Genomic DNA, 14711 nt, shown 5'->3' with positions numbered 1-14711 from the left:
TAAAAGCCATTACCCCTTGTCCTATGACAAGCCACATCCTTGTCAAAAGTCCCTGTCTAACTCTCTTTAGTGACTTTAGACATTGAAAGGTGCTGTACGGACTCCCTGAAACCTGTGCATCTCTAACACATTGAGTTTTGGTTCTTTCTTTTGTTTTCTGAGTGTGCCAGAGCTATCACATTATAAAGTCTTAAATTTTTAAATTTTATCTGCATTTTGGTTGGTGCTCATGATGACCCCAAATGATATACTGCAGCATGAGAGCTGAATGAGGATATTGAAGGGTGGTGGCAGTCTGAGTATCTGTCACATCACACCAGCCAGTTCTTCAAAAAATAGTAGCAACAAATTTAAGAGAAGAAATTGCATGCTATAATTTCTTCTATCCTCAATGATGCCATAGGCAATTTTCACTAAAATTTGTGGAGCTGTGACCATAGTTGGATGATTCATTAGCAACATTTCCAAGGCATGCATTTTTCTGAACAATATCAGAAATAAATCTTTCAGGATTGTATTAATGCACTTCCTGCTCACAGTAAAATACCAAAATATCAACCAGATACTACTAACTGGTGCATTGTGGATCTTGTATAAGCTGAACAGGCTCACAAGGTTTGAGCTTCACAAGATTTAGAAGCTGCTTGTTCTGCTGCAAAAATTTCTCTGCTACTTCAACAGTTAAAACCCTTATATGGATTGTGTGAAACATTACTGTTGATAATTGGAATGCATGAATCAAAGGAGGAAAGTTGCTATCTGTGAGCTGAACCTGACTTCTCTGGGTCTTCTTTCTTCTCATAAAGTGAGATTTATGTTTCAAGGGAAATTGTTGAATTCAGACACTTTTCTCTAGTCTTTATAATTTGTGTCATGCTAACATTGTACTGTGATTATTTTTAAGAATCCAGTCTGCTTTACTTTGTGGCTCAATTGCTTTTATTAATTCACTCAAGTGCTCTCTCAGAGGGTAAGTTCAAGGAAGTCTGATATATTTTAGGATCCCTTGTGTCTTTTCTGCCAGATAAATCTGGCCTGACCATGATGATTTACTCTGTAGTCCAAATGGAGGTCTGCTAATGAGCATAAATGTGACAACCCTATCTGTGAGGTCAGGAAAGAGCAATAAGGGGAATGAGCACTTTCAAGGATCTGCATACCAGGGGATGAAATGATGATCATTTCCAGTCTGGAGCCAGCGTCAGGTGTGGTCAAGTTGCAGCGACACACAAACCAACCTTTTTTATCTTCATCCCTGCTGGTGTGTGCCACCATCATCCAAGAGTGAACTCATCCTCTGGAAAACCCTTGGAGATCATAACAGTTTGTTGTGGAGCTGCTGAATTACTGAGGCACAAAGCAAGAGAAAATTTAGAAGCCATTCCTGAGAGCAGAGCATATTAGACTGAGGTCCCTGACAGAGCACTGAGGCTCTTTCCTTTACCTGAGCTGAGGATTAAATACCACCAGGGTGCATAGGTCGAGTGTCAGCTACTTTCTGAAGAAGTTCGTGGGAGTTCACCATGGTGGAATGTTCTTTTGTAGGAATATTACTTTGTTCTCAGTAAATTGTTCCCACTTACAGGAAAATCAAACAAGCAGGTAAAGCTCAGATATGGTTGTCTTTCAAATTCTAGTTTTTGATACGAAGATAGAACAGAATTTTGTAGCTGTTGGAACCTCTGGGAATTTGCTTCAGTCATGCACTTTTCTAGAATGTATTTTCTGGTTTAGATTCTCCCACTTCATAATTGCAGTGCTGTATTTCATACGTACGTAAAAATGAAGTGTTACTTTCAGGTTCCCTTGAGTAACTTTAAAACTACATTTTTGAAGTAACTGACTACTATAGTTATGTAATGCATATTTTGTATGCAAGAAGCTCTAGGCATATAGCTTTAAAATACACAGTAGCCATTGAGTTAGACTTTATGAATTTTTTTTCCTTAATAAGATGTGTCTTTTCCACTCTTCAATACTTCTGGTAAAGAATGTTAAAAAAATAAGCATGTCAATGTTTTCTTAGTTTAAATTTGTTTGCTTGTTTTATTCATTTAGACTTTTTAAATCTGAAACTTATATACAGTGTTTTGTAAATATGTCTCAATTATTTTTTTACAATTTGCAGTGCTGTGATGCCAAAATTATGTTCATTCTTTAGAGACAAAAGCTCTTAATTTTGAGATTACAAGGACCTAAAATGAAATCTAAGTTTAATGCAATTTTGATTGACAGAAACAAAAACTATGAAGAATTTAAGTCTAGATTTCAATTTCAATAGGTTAATGAATACCTATTAACTTGTGGTCTTAGAAATTCAACAAAAACTTGAAGCATGAAAGTATTGATAAGTAAATCCAATTGACAATTCTTGCCATGCCCAGATTAGAAACTCAATCTATCTTTTACTTTGAAAGATTTTACTCTGTCAAGAAATGAACTCCAGAAATATATATCAACTTTCCCACAAAATAAGTAAATATTTTGCTGCCAAATAAAATTTCGGACTGTTTGCAGTGGCCTAACTATGTCAGCTGCTTCTCACTCTGTAGTCACAGTCCTCATTGTATTTAATATTTCTCTATTTCAAGAAATAATATATTGATAATATAAATTTTCCAATACTGTATTCATAACTTGGATTCATGCATCCAGGACTGAGAAGGTGAAATCACACTGTTCTCTAAACTGGACATATTTGTTTATAAATAAAGACTAATGCAGGATGCAGATCAGTGAGGCCCACCTCTATTCTGGACTGTGCTCATTTACAGCCTCACACAAAGACATGAATGAAGATGGATGACACATTTTCAGTCTATAAAGCAGAACGGGTCTAAATTCAGTATCAAACTGCATAGCAAGCTGGTGAGATAGAAGCTGAGAGAGCCAAACAGCTGCAGAGGGTGGGGTTTTTAACAGGGTTCTGCTAGGTGGATTGCCCTACTTGACTAGTCTGTCCTCTGCACATCAGATACTATCATCTTTTGATCCCATATATGTGACTACATATAAGAAGTGGTCAGCTAAATGCAGCAATAATCCTTGGATAAAGACAGCCTTGTTGTCTGGAGTGCTCCTCTGTGAATAGGGCTGGAGGCTGTCTAATTTTCTTCTTGTTAAAGTGGTTGCAACTAATTGGTCTAGTTATAATTTATAAACCTTAAATGCAGCCTGAAAGATACGTGTTACAATATAAGATGCCTTTGATGAGATATACTGGTGCCTCTTTTGGGTTTCATGTTGCATCCTCCTCCACACTGTCAGGTGCTGCTATAACCAGAGAGCCACTGAGCTTTCTGTCACTCTAGACAAGAATGTAAACAGTTGGACACAAGATGGGTCGGTTAATACAGCTGGTTGTTTCACATCCCTAAGAAAAAGTATAACCAAATCTTATGCATGTAGAAGGTTAGAGTTAATTATTAAATCTTTCTCTAATTTGTACATTCAGGAAAAACATCAATAATTTCTCACTGTCATTTCCAGATGTCATTTTGTTCCTAGATATAAGGTGAGCAGGCAGTAGCTGGGACTAGTCACATACCTTCAGAACTGCTCAACTTCCTGCACAGCTACACAGGCCAATCAGGCAGAAGTGACCAAAGCAACAAGAAGTTGCCACCACTTCTTATTGTTTCAATAAGCATTGTAGCTATTGAAGTTGTTATTGGATTTATTGGAAATGGATTTTTTACAACTGTTCATATCATTAATTGGATCAAAAACAAAAAAAAAAAATATCTTCTGCTGATATGATTCTAATCTTTCTGAGCACATCAAGATTTATCTTGCAGGTGATGGTCCTGATGCACATCCACAGTCTCTACTTTGCAGATGTGTTTAAATTGGCTTCAGTGTATAAGGACTTTGATGTGGTGGGGATGTTTGTAAACCATAGCAGCTTGTGGTTCAGTACCTGGCTCTATGTCCTGTACTGTACAAAAATAATCAATATTGCCCACTGGCTGCTGCTGCAAATCAAGCGCAGAATAGCTGAGATAGTCCCATGGCTTCTTCTAGGATCGCTGGTGATCTCTTCTATGACTTCTCTTCCTTTACTATGGATTACACCCAGCCCTTACCTATGCAGCTTAACAGGGAACTGCAGAGAAAATAGCAAAGCTCATATCATGGACTGAGAGAGATCATCTCTCTCCTTGCTGCTTCTTTACTTTCTAGGTTGCTTTTTCCCTCTAGTACTCTCCGTGGTGACCTCAGCTCTGTTAATTACTTCTCTGGGGAAACACAGAAAAACGATCCAATGTTATGCAGATACTTTCAGGGATGCTATGATAGAGGTTTACCTAACTGCTATTAAATCCATTATTTCTTCCTTAATCCTGTATCTTTCCAGTTTTGTAGTTCAAATTCTGCTGATACTGTCAACATCTCAAAGTAAAGATGTGAAAGTTGCAGCATCCTTAGTTGTAGCTGGGGCATTTCCTTCCATGCACTCAATTATCCTGATCATAGTCAATTCAAAACTGAATTTGGCATTTAGGAACCTTTGCCTGCATTTTAAATGCCATTTGGAAGATAAGCCTCCAAGTCCCAGGCTTGAGAGAAACACTTTTCAGTAAGAGATATGAAATCAAGACTCATATGTATTGTTTCACTGGTTTTTTTTTTCTTAAATGATAACTTTCATCTTGCAGAGATTTCTGTGACTAGTCCTCCTTCGTGTTTCAGACCACCTGAAATAATGTGCATTTTTGCCTTATTTGTGCACCACTCCAGCTCCTGCTATCCTGCTTAATACAGAATGAGAACCAAAATGTACTGAATGAGAATAATGTACTTAAATAAGAAATCAGTTTTAGATTGCTTTGTGATTTCAGATTATCAGTTTAAGACTGAAAGTTTTATGACCTGTTTGAATTGAAGAAAATGAGGACTAAAACAGACAAGAATGTACAGAGATCACAAGTATAATCTCTCAAGTAAAGGATTTTTTACCTGAGAAGGTTAAAATTTGACTAAAAACATGTTGTGCAAGTCATAACTGGTGTTACATGGAAAAAGACTGTACTTTCAAACTGGAAAAGCCAACTGGATTATAACATGAGGGAAAATTAAGATTTGGAAACATACAGCAAACTGATATAATCAAATTGCATTCTGAATGAGGTTTATTTGTTTTAGGATTCCAGTATATCTGTAACAAGATAGTGATTAAATACCTATTTATAAATGGATAATTTTGTTTGAAATATATGTTATGCATATTTGTTTTTTCCTTGAAATTGGATTACCCGGATGGTGATTACACTGTAACATGATGTAGGTACATAGAACTACCTCTAGAAAATCTCACTCTTGTTGAGTTGACCATTCTGATCATAGATTTGCCTTTATTGTCATGATTTGTTATTGCTTTGAGCAACATTACTATGAGTTGTTTCTATGGCTGTTTTCTTTTAAAATTTTATATTACTATGAAGTTTCACATGAGGTTGATGAAATATATTTAACAAATCCTATCATGTTTTATCAAATAATGTGCTTGATAAATCTGTTCTAAAGTTCTCAGCTTATAAATTACTGTGGTGAGAGTTTCAGTCCCACCTATAAAATTAATGAGCAGAATGATTCACTTATTCTTGGAGTTAAGTGGCCTCAGTCTTTGAAACACAAGAGTAATCAGTTTATCAAATTCTTTGAAAAAAAATGACTGTTTAACATTATTAGATAAAGAGTGATAAATGATACATTTATACCACAGATAAATGGTTTTAATTGGTACCTTAAAATATTTTTGAGAATGAGCTATGTGTTAATAGAAGACATAAGAGGATGTCTGTGTGATATGAAATGATATGATTATTAGCACATGTAAACCAGGGGTTCAGACTTCAAAGCATAAGGGAGAGTCATTAATTTCACAAACACAGCATTTGGAGGCACAGTATGTTGTACTGTAAAACTAAAGCTTCTGTAATGTCCACTACTGTGGTGCTGAATCAAGAAGGACACAAAAGTCCCTAGAGAGAAGCAGGTGGGAAATATAATGCTCATGTCACAGCAGCACTCTGCTCTGCCAACATGGACCAGGGTCAGAACAGCCACACAGCGACAGCTCTTCCAGCTGGCAACTTTGGGAAAAAAAAGTGTCCTGTAAAAAATGAGTTGGTCTGAGACTGGTTTATTGAGGGGTGATTGGTAGGGGTATTTGGTTTTTTAAGCTTATCATTTCTCCAGTGAGCTCCAAACCGTTTTCTAAAGACAGTCTGAAGTAAAGGAACCAGAGCCAAAGATGATAACAGCCTTTGCTTAGCTTCTTCACCTTCAAGAGAGGGAGATCTGAGGCAGGAACAATCATTAATACTATCCTCCAGTCCTTGAAGGGGAAGAGGACAAAGCTGAAGGATTTGACGTCTTTATGTTGTATTGATGAAAGTTTTGTTACACACAGCATAGAGTGAGATAGATGGGTATATCGATTAGAATTTTAAATGACTGGATTGGTAAATAAATTATTAGTTTTGTCCTTTTCCATTCCATCCTTCCCTCAAGCTTCAATTTATTTTCATGACTTCTTCCACAGTATATACAGATTTCTATTTGTTTTTTGATCTTACCCTGGTCTTTGGATTTCATCCTATCCCACACTAAAATAATCTTCTGTATTCTCTTCGGATCTAGCCTGCTCTTTCAGGTACATTTTAAAAAAGATTTCTCATTATTATTTTACAAAAAAACATCACTCACCAAATTACAGTAGATTTATTTCTATATCTAGTTTATTCCAGAAAGCAGATCAATAAACCCAATGAATGTTTTGGCAATTATTATTTGTGCCCCCAAAAATCATAAGAATAATGTCATTGAGATTTCATTGTCTAAGAAGTGTTTATATGATTGACAATAAGACTGAGTTCACCAGTACGTTTCTCCTGGAACTTTTCAAGTTACATGAAATGGGGACAACATGAATGGGAGAATACTGTCTGCAGATTGTATAAGGCCAGAAATTGTGGCAGGACCAGAATCATTACAAGTATGAAGAAAAATAGTGATTAGTGCAGTTGTTCATACCAGTTGCATGAAAAACCAGCATTGTCTTCATTGTCTTCTCCAATTTTTTTTTTTTTTAGTGCCATTGTGCTTGCTTTTTTTGGGTCAGAATTTATCACAATTCTGTGTCCAGGAAAACCAGTATTTTGCTGTATTTTTGTATTTTGCTGCAGAAATTAAGGGACTTTTAATTTCAATCTCAGTAGCATGTTCATGAAGCTGGCAAGCTTCTCACTATCAGTCTTTCGGCATGTGAATCAGAAAGAACTACCACAGACATTCTGAGTTTCAACTGCCGGTCTGCTTTGTCATGCCTTTCCTTTTGCCTGCATTGTTCAGAGGCTCTACTGACCAAATCAATAGCAGGATGCTGGGTATGAGCTCTGCTATTTCTAACATACTGCCTGTCCTCTGCTAGCCATGCAGCCATCCTTGCCCAGTTTGCTGCTCTCCATGATGTAATTTCCTCTCTGCTAGGTACACAAACCAGCACTGCCAGCCCTGTGGATCCCAGGACAGATGTTCTCATAAATGCCACTAAAACTCCAATCTTCACTTTTGCTGGTTTTCTAGCAGTAATCAGGAAGCTTTTCACCTTCTTTGATTCTGACAGCACAACAGTGCTAATTTATTCTGAATAATTTTGGGTAATTTGAAAAGTAAAATGTGTCAATGGAAATGCCACACTGTACCTATCTTTTCTTGAAATATGACTTCCCACCTTCGTGCAAGGTCTGGAGAAAAGTTTTCCCTCCTGTTGGAGTTTATAATAGGATTATAACCTGGGATTACTTTTATTCCTATTTATTTATTGTCTTCTCTATCGTAATACTCAGCCTTCATTTAATTAATGTCACAAGGACAGTTTCTCCAATGTTACAAAATACTCCTGAAGGCTAATCTGTCTTCCCCTCAATATTTCTTATCCTGTTTGTTCCTCATTTGAGGATATCTGGGTGGGAGGTCACTAGAGCTTAGTTAAGTGTATAAATAATGTTCCATATAAATCTTCATAGAGACGTGAGTTTTAAGGTTTATTTTAAAAAATTCTATATATATTAATGTGAAAATAGCTTTGAATATTTGTAAATATTAAAAATCTAAATTAGGCTCATGTTAATATAATTTCTAAGATTTATTATTTTCAAAGTGCCATTTCTCCCTCACAATACCTATGTTTTTGCAAGGAGCCAAAATTTACATTGACCAAAATACTCATAATGAATATCAGTTACATCAGAGAAAAGCATAGACCATCTTGAAACCAGAGTTTCTGATGCTCATAAGCTTTTCAGTGGTCAGAGGGTTTTTCACTCCTAAAATTTTTCTTGTTTCCACATTGAAAGGAGATAAATCCTTCTCAAATATTCAGCCTGTGTGTGAAAAGACAGGGATCTTTTATCATCAGAAATCAGAGTAGTAATATGAGTGGTGGCTACAGTGGGGTTTAATTGGGCTTTTGAGAGGAGAGGAAAGTGAAAGTCTCACAGATCCATGGGATTTACTTTGGCTGGTCTCTTTTCCCAGTAGAGGTAAACAAACTGGTAAACAAAGTGGGGCAGCAATGCAGACTTCCAAAGCTGCTATTGCTGAACTGAGATCCATGCACTGAATGCTCCACTGCAAAACAGTTCTTTTTCTGCCACAGGAAAAGTAGATGCAAAGTGCTAAACAGGAACAATGACTTGACATCATCATTTCTTAATTGCCTCTTGGGGAGAAGGGGTGAAATTAAACCCTCTCTGGCCTTTAGGCACTCAGATGTGATATTCTGATGAGATTAAGATGGATGATATAATTCATAAATTTAAAAAGTGATTGGTAGGTAATTATATTCTATTTTTTATCTTCTTCCACCCCCTTTGCCTGTGTCATATTTGAATTCAATTATTTCTCATTTTGTATCTTTTATTTTTTCCTTCTCCTTTGAATACTTCTTTTTCTTTTCCTTTTTAGAAAAAAACATTAATTCTACATTTATCCCTCATATTTCTTGCCACTTCCTCTAAAAATCCCACTATTTTTGCTGCTGTTTCTGCTGTTATTGCAAATATATACCAATGAAATCAAGATGGGTTAATTCACATATTTACTATAATAAACAAACATTTCAATGCACCTTATTGGTTTTGTCAGACACATACTTCTTTTGTGATAATATTGCAAATAAAATTTCTGCCTTTCCTTATGAAGGCATTTAGGAAAAAAAAAAAAAAAATCAAACCCAACAAACAAGATTCCACACTGCTGATACCCGGAGATAGGTGAAGCTTCACTTTGAAATCTCACTTTAGTCAGTTCTGCTTTGTTCTTTCCCTGCCATTTGCTTTCTCTCACTCCTGTGTGGATCCCTTTTTTTTTTACATACTGTTATTTTCTTTCTCATTTTTCCCTGTGTCCTTTAAGGTCCTTCTAAAGTCTTTACTTCCTCTGTTTAGTTTTAGTCATCACCTTTCAATCCCTCAAACACTTGTTCATTTCTATGTTTACACTATTTGTTTCCCTTCCAGAGTAGAGATGAATATCCAAATATTTTCATTGGTTAGGATTGAGATAAGAAGGAAAAAGAGGAAATAGAATGTAGCTGCACATATGCAAATAGCAAAGTGGAAAACACCAACTTCAAATTGGAAAACACTGAGTTCAAAATACTGCATGTGTAAATTTTATGTTCAGGACTAAAAATTATTTGAGATATTTGCATCCTGAGAAACATCAGAAAGAAAGTATATATTCATAAACTTGCTCACTCTCTTAAAGAAGAAAACAGAAATCTGTCTATTGCAATTAATTCTCACCAACAGATCAGAAGAAAATCAGGGTTTTTTTCCTGAGGAACTTCTCAATCTCCTCCAAGAAACACATAGAACAGGAACTATGAATAGGTATTTGTTGAGCTCATTTGATAAATCATAAGAAGCACAGCATGAGCTTTATACAGGTGTTCAACCAACAGAGGTTCAGACCCCTAACATAACATGTTGATATAATTTGAGTTTCAAAGGTCACAGATATAATATTTCTCTTGTTTGAGGTACCCATACCTTTCTTCAGGGATCTGAACCAGTGTTTTTGCACACGTAGAGAAATACATCTGACCAGTTTGAATAAATAAGTACCTATATCTCAATTAAATTCAGTTCAAAAGGGGAAATGACATAGTATAAGAACTACATCATTCTTAAGTCATGTTTGGACTAGAGCAGCAGCCAGTCTCCTTTTTCATTGCTTTTTTACAAGTGGGTGAGCTTGTGCATTTTTCTTGTGCCATGGCTCTATTGAGGCAGGGAAAGGGAGAAAATTTCTCAGAAATATCCCCCGGAAAAGGTTATTCTGAGATATAATATCTCTTGGCTTCAATTCCCTGATGCTGTGAAGAGCTAGTCTTAGGTCCCCTGTCTTTTGGCTCTTACAAAGCAAGTCTGTGCTTATTTCAAAAGACAGCTCCAAAGCACATTCTGTCTAAAGAGAGTTTGGCTTTTGGAAAGTGAATGACAACTCAAACTTTGTATTGGATTTGAAATTGGGTGAACACAATAAAAACTCATAATATACATAGGCAGTGGACCAAGGGACTGGGAAGAAGGAGAAGGTTTGTTAATGATCCATGATGAGTCAACCCAAACTTCTCCTTCCCAGTCCCTTGGCCTGCTGCATTTCATCAGCATGGAGCTTGATTTGCAAATCAGCAAATCAGCTTGATTTGCTTTACAAAGTCAGTGGGAAAGGCTAAAATCTCAGGCTGGCCCTGTGGAAGCTTCCAGAAGTGCCTTGCTTTTCTTGCTATTAGAAACAACCTACATACATTACCAAGCTAAGGGAGGAGATGCTTAACAATCCTTGGTTATCCTTCTCTTTGAACTTCTTCACCTATATGAACATCTCAAGCTCCAAACTGCTGTTCTGACCAAAACTGGGAACTTTTGGATGATTCTCAGATCATCCCTCGGAGGACTGGTGATCTCTTCTGTTATTTCTTCTCACTGTACTTTGACTTATTTTAGCTTTTCCTTTTGTACTGCAGTAATTAATCCTCTCACAGATGTCAGGGTGATAGATGATGAGGTTTTTCAGCTCTCCATATCGTTCCACTGGATACCACTGGGGTGTACTTACCTGTCATCATTCCATTTGAATGTAATCAGTTAATTATCTCTGTCCTCAAACTTATCAGAAGGAGATAAAAATCTGGCAACTCTGACAGTTCCAGGACACATATGCATGTAAATATCATCTAGTTTCTGTCTTTTTCCCTTTCCTTCTATGTTTCTAGGTTATTTTTTGTTGTTGTTGGTTTTTTGGTTTTGCTTTTCTTTTGTCGGGTTTTGTTTGTTTGTTTTTGGTTTTTTGGGTTTTTTTTTTTTTACTGCTGTTATTCAGCTGGTGCAACTAAATCACCAAGATTGCCTGGACTGTCTTTGGGGATCACTGCTACTTGTTTGAATACACTATACTCAGCTTATAGCAGATTTAAAACAAAACATTTATTCAATATTGCTTATCTTCCTCTAAGCCATTATAATACATAAAATTCCTTCCTTATTTAAAGGGGCAAATTCTAAGAAAAACTTGCTACAAATGAGTGCAAACACAAGAGTAGGAAAATCCCTGGAACTGATCAAGTTCTTATATACCAATACTTTGAGGAGAAGGGCAGTGAAACAGTACAAAAAATTTAAAATTTGTGAATATGCAGTATATTTTTCTCACTTATTTCTGAGGCATAACTAAATATGATTCTATATTTTAGTTTCATGGTCAAGTCCTTTGTATCCTTTCATCTTTCAGCTGAGAAGGCTCTTGAGTTTTCAAGAGTCAAATTTTTAAATCTCATATCAAAATACTAAGAATCAAATAGTTCACTTGAGACATTTTTTTCCTACAGGAGCTTTGTGTAGGGTTTTTTTTTCTTTTTATTATAGCCTATTATTTAAAAGTTGACAGCAAAAGCAGTACAGTTATCTATAAGCCAGCTGTCATGATTTCTTCAGAAAATCACTTTTTGCATTGAACTGATGTTGTGATCATATACCTTGCTGTCATGTGGCTTGATAAGTGATTGCTTGCTGTGAAGAGCCCATGAACTACTTCTAGTACTTGAGTTTTTTACACTATATATTCACATGCAGTTGCAAGCACTGTACTTTCATAGTGCTGATTGAACAATCTTCATCCAAATACATTATTCAACAAACATTTCTATGGAATAACTTCTTTCCAGACTGAATTTAAAAGAAATTAAGCTGGCTGTGATACTTACAAAGTTTAGTATGTTCTGTGAAAAAGCACTGTAAATAGGGCAAGAGCGACTCATACCTTAGGTGCATCTCAGCATCTCAGTTTAGTTCTATTATCTATGGGGCTTCCAATGATATATCAATCATCTCTATACTTCATTGTCCTGCAGGAATAAAAAGGTTTTTATTTGCTACTCTAAATTAGTTTGAAATAATACATAGGATTTGCTGTATAAATGCAGAATATTTTATTTCCTATTTTTATTTTGTTTGCCTACATTTCATACAACCTGATTTTTTGGTAAATAAATGCATGCTTTAGCTCATGCCTGAAATGATGTTGCTAGATGAACAATTGATTTTCTTGCCTTACAAAAGAGTCCCCAAAGAGCCTTGAGTGAGAATCTTATTTTGAATATTTGCTACATAAAACAGACAGCTTAAAAAAAAGAAAAGCCTGAATAAATCTTATATTATCTATATAAACCCCATACTGTATAGCAGCTATAAATCTCAGGCTGAATGTGCTGTATATTTTCATTTGTCAAATTTTTGATAGAAACTTGTGCAAGGAATTTGAAATTTAAAAAAGATGTGAAAAGCCTGTGATGTTTCCCTTCTATCATCTCTTTTCCATATAAGAAATTTTGGATGTCCAAAGACAGGACAACTGAGATAAGAAAGCAGGAAACAGAGGGAATGATGGTACCTAAGACTGATTGTGGTACTTTCCTGGCTCCCCATGGTTCTCTGATGACTTCTATTGGGCTCTGGAGATGTCCAACTTTTTGTGGGATTATATTGGGGTGAAAGCATCATGGAGAGGAAAGGTTCGAAAATGGAGTTGACTATCTAAATTTCAGGAAAATTTCACTAGAATATTTTTGAAGGAGACTGAAAGAGTGAAATAACTCAGGCTAAGAATGTTATCAAAAAGCAAGTGAATATGTCCTGCACAGGGAAAAGTTCTCTGGTATGAAAAGGCTCTTTAAACTGAGCTTATTGAGAAGCTCAATAAGGTGCAGTGCCTGGGAGGTGAAGAAAAACAAAATTAGACTGGGAACAAGGTCCTCATTTCATCTGGAAGTGTAGCTTACTCCCTGGAGCAAAGTGCATTAAGTTGTGATAGATTAACTACTATCTGAGCTCTTTTAAGCTAAGGTATGACTCAATACAAGGCTTTACTTTTGATAAAAGTTGTTCTTTAGTGAAATTCTGCTCCAAGTGATATGCAGAGGAACAGAGTAATTTGTCTTTATAGCCTCATACACTGATGGAAACTCCACTCACCATTCCAGCTTCTAGTCTCTGAGAAACAAGTTCTTGTTCCCCAGAGTGAAAGTCAGCATACAGTCACAAGACTAGTTAGTAATGCACACAGGAAATTTCTTTCCTGGTGAGAAACATCCATTCCTTTTTGTACTCTGGTATAACTTTTTTAGTTGTTTTTCAGTCAGTGGAGGTATGGCAGTTTTGTACTAGTATGGTTTCACAGGATAAGAAAATGACTGTGGTGTCAATAGATTTGTGGAGATTAAAGTACACAACAATCTTTTTTCTTTCCATGTGAATTACATTTTTACTTTTTGGGGTCCAAATACTCTAGTAATTCTGGAAAAAATAATGCAAGATCATATCAGTTACTCCTCAAAAATTGTTATTACTGAAAGAGAAGTTGAGACTTTAATCAAGATATAGACTTTTTGTCAGCAATCAGAGGGTAAAGTTTTCCATGATGAGCCTGCAGAAAATGTTGGTATTTAGCAGAACCCAGAGTAGAAGCACTGTACTAGGGATACATAAAATCTGATGAGGCTTATTCCTCTACAGTGAATGAAAATCCTCCATATTGTTGATATTGTGGAATTACTCTTAACTATAACCGGTAAAATCATCTACCAGCAAAGTCTGTTAACAAACCTTAGTGTGAATACAAAAAGCAAGAGAGAATTTTAAGGAACAGGAGGTTCATGAAAACATGAACAGCCAAAAGACAGAGTAGGAAAATAGGGATGCTAATTGAAAGATACTGCTATGAAAAAACAAAATCAAATTAAATAAACCAGAGAAAAAGATACTTGAGTAGCAGCTCCTCATGGAAGTCCTGAATTCCTATTACCTATTAGGTTAAAAAAAAAGAAAATAAAACTCCCAAGAATCTTTCAAACAAAAATCTAATCTCTACAAGAAATTCAGTGGGTTTGGTTTTGGTTTTTTTTTTTTTTCCTCTCATTAAATTCAATTATCATATATTCAAATACAGGAGAGGAAAGAAAGATATGATATGAAAAATCTCTGACCAAGCCCAGTTTTATAAATAATTTAAATTTCCTATTGCCCTTTCACCTGTTGTGTTTTCAGATAACAGCTTTGCTTTTCTTGTTGCACAGATAAGCCAGGTCACTGAGGTTTAGAGTCTTTAGCCTCTACCAAAAACTCACATTGTTTTCAAGGGGC

At 35.8% G+C, this 14711-nt stretch overlaps 1 protein-coding gene and 1 pseudogene across 8 annotated transcripts in view; both read left to right on the top strand.

Moving 5' to 3' along the window:
* TENM4 (teneurin transmembrane protein 4) overlaps nucleotides 1–14711 on the top strand; it is a 1541819-nt gene that overhangs the window by 137791 nt on the left and 1389317 nt on the right. The gene's annotated exons all lie outside the window — the stretch shown is intronic.
* Nucleotides 3339–4583, top strand: LOC110473572 (taste receptor type 2 member 40-like; annotated as a pseudogene).

Source organism: Lonchura striata, chromosome 2, assembly GCF_046129695.1.
Source record: "Lonchura striata isolate bLonStr1 chromosome 2, bLonStr1.mat, whole genome shotgun sequence".
Taxonomy (NCBI): domain Eukaryota; kingdom Metazoa; phylum Chordata; class Aves; order Passeriformes; family Estrildidae; genus Lonchura; species Lonchura striata.
Note: the sequence above shows the minus strand (reverse complement) of the source record. Positions and strands in the feature narration are given on the sequence as shown.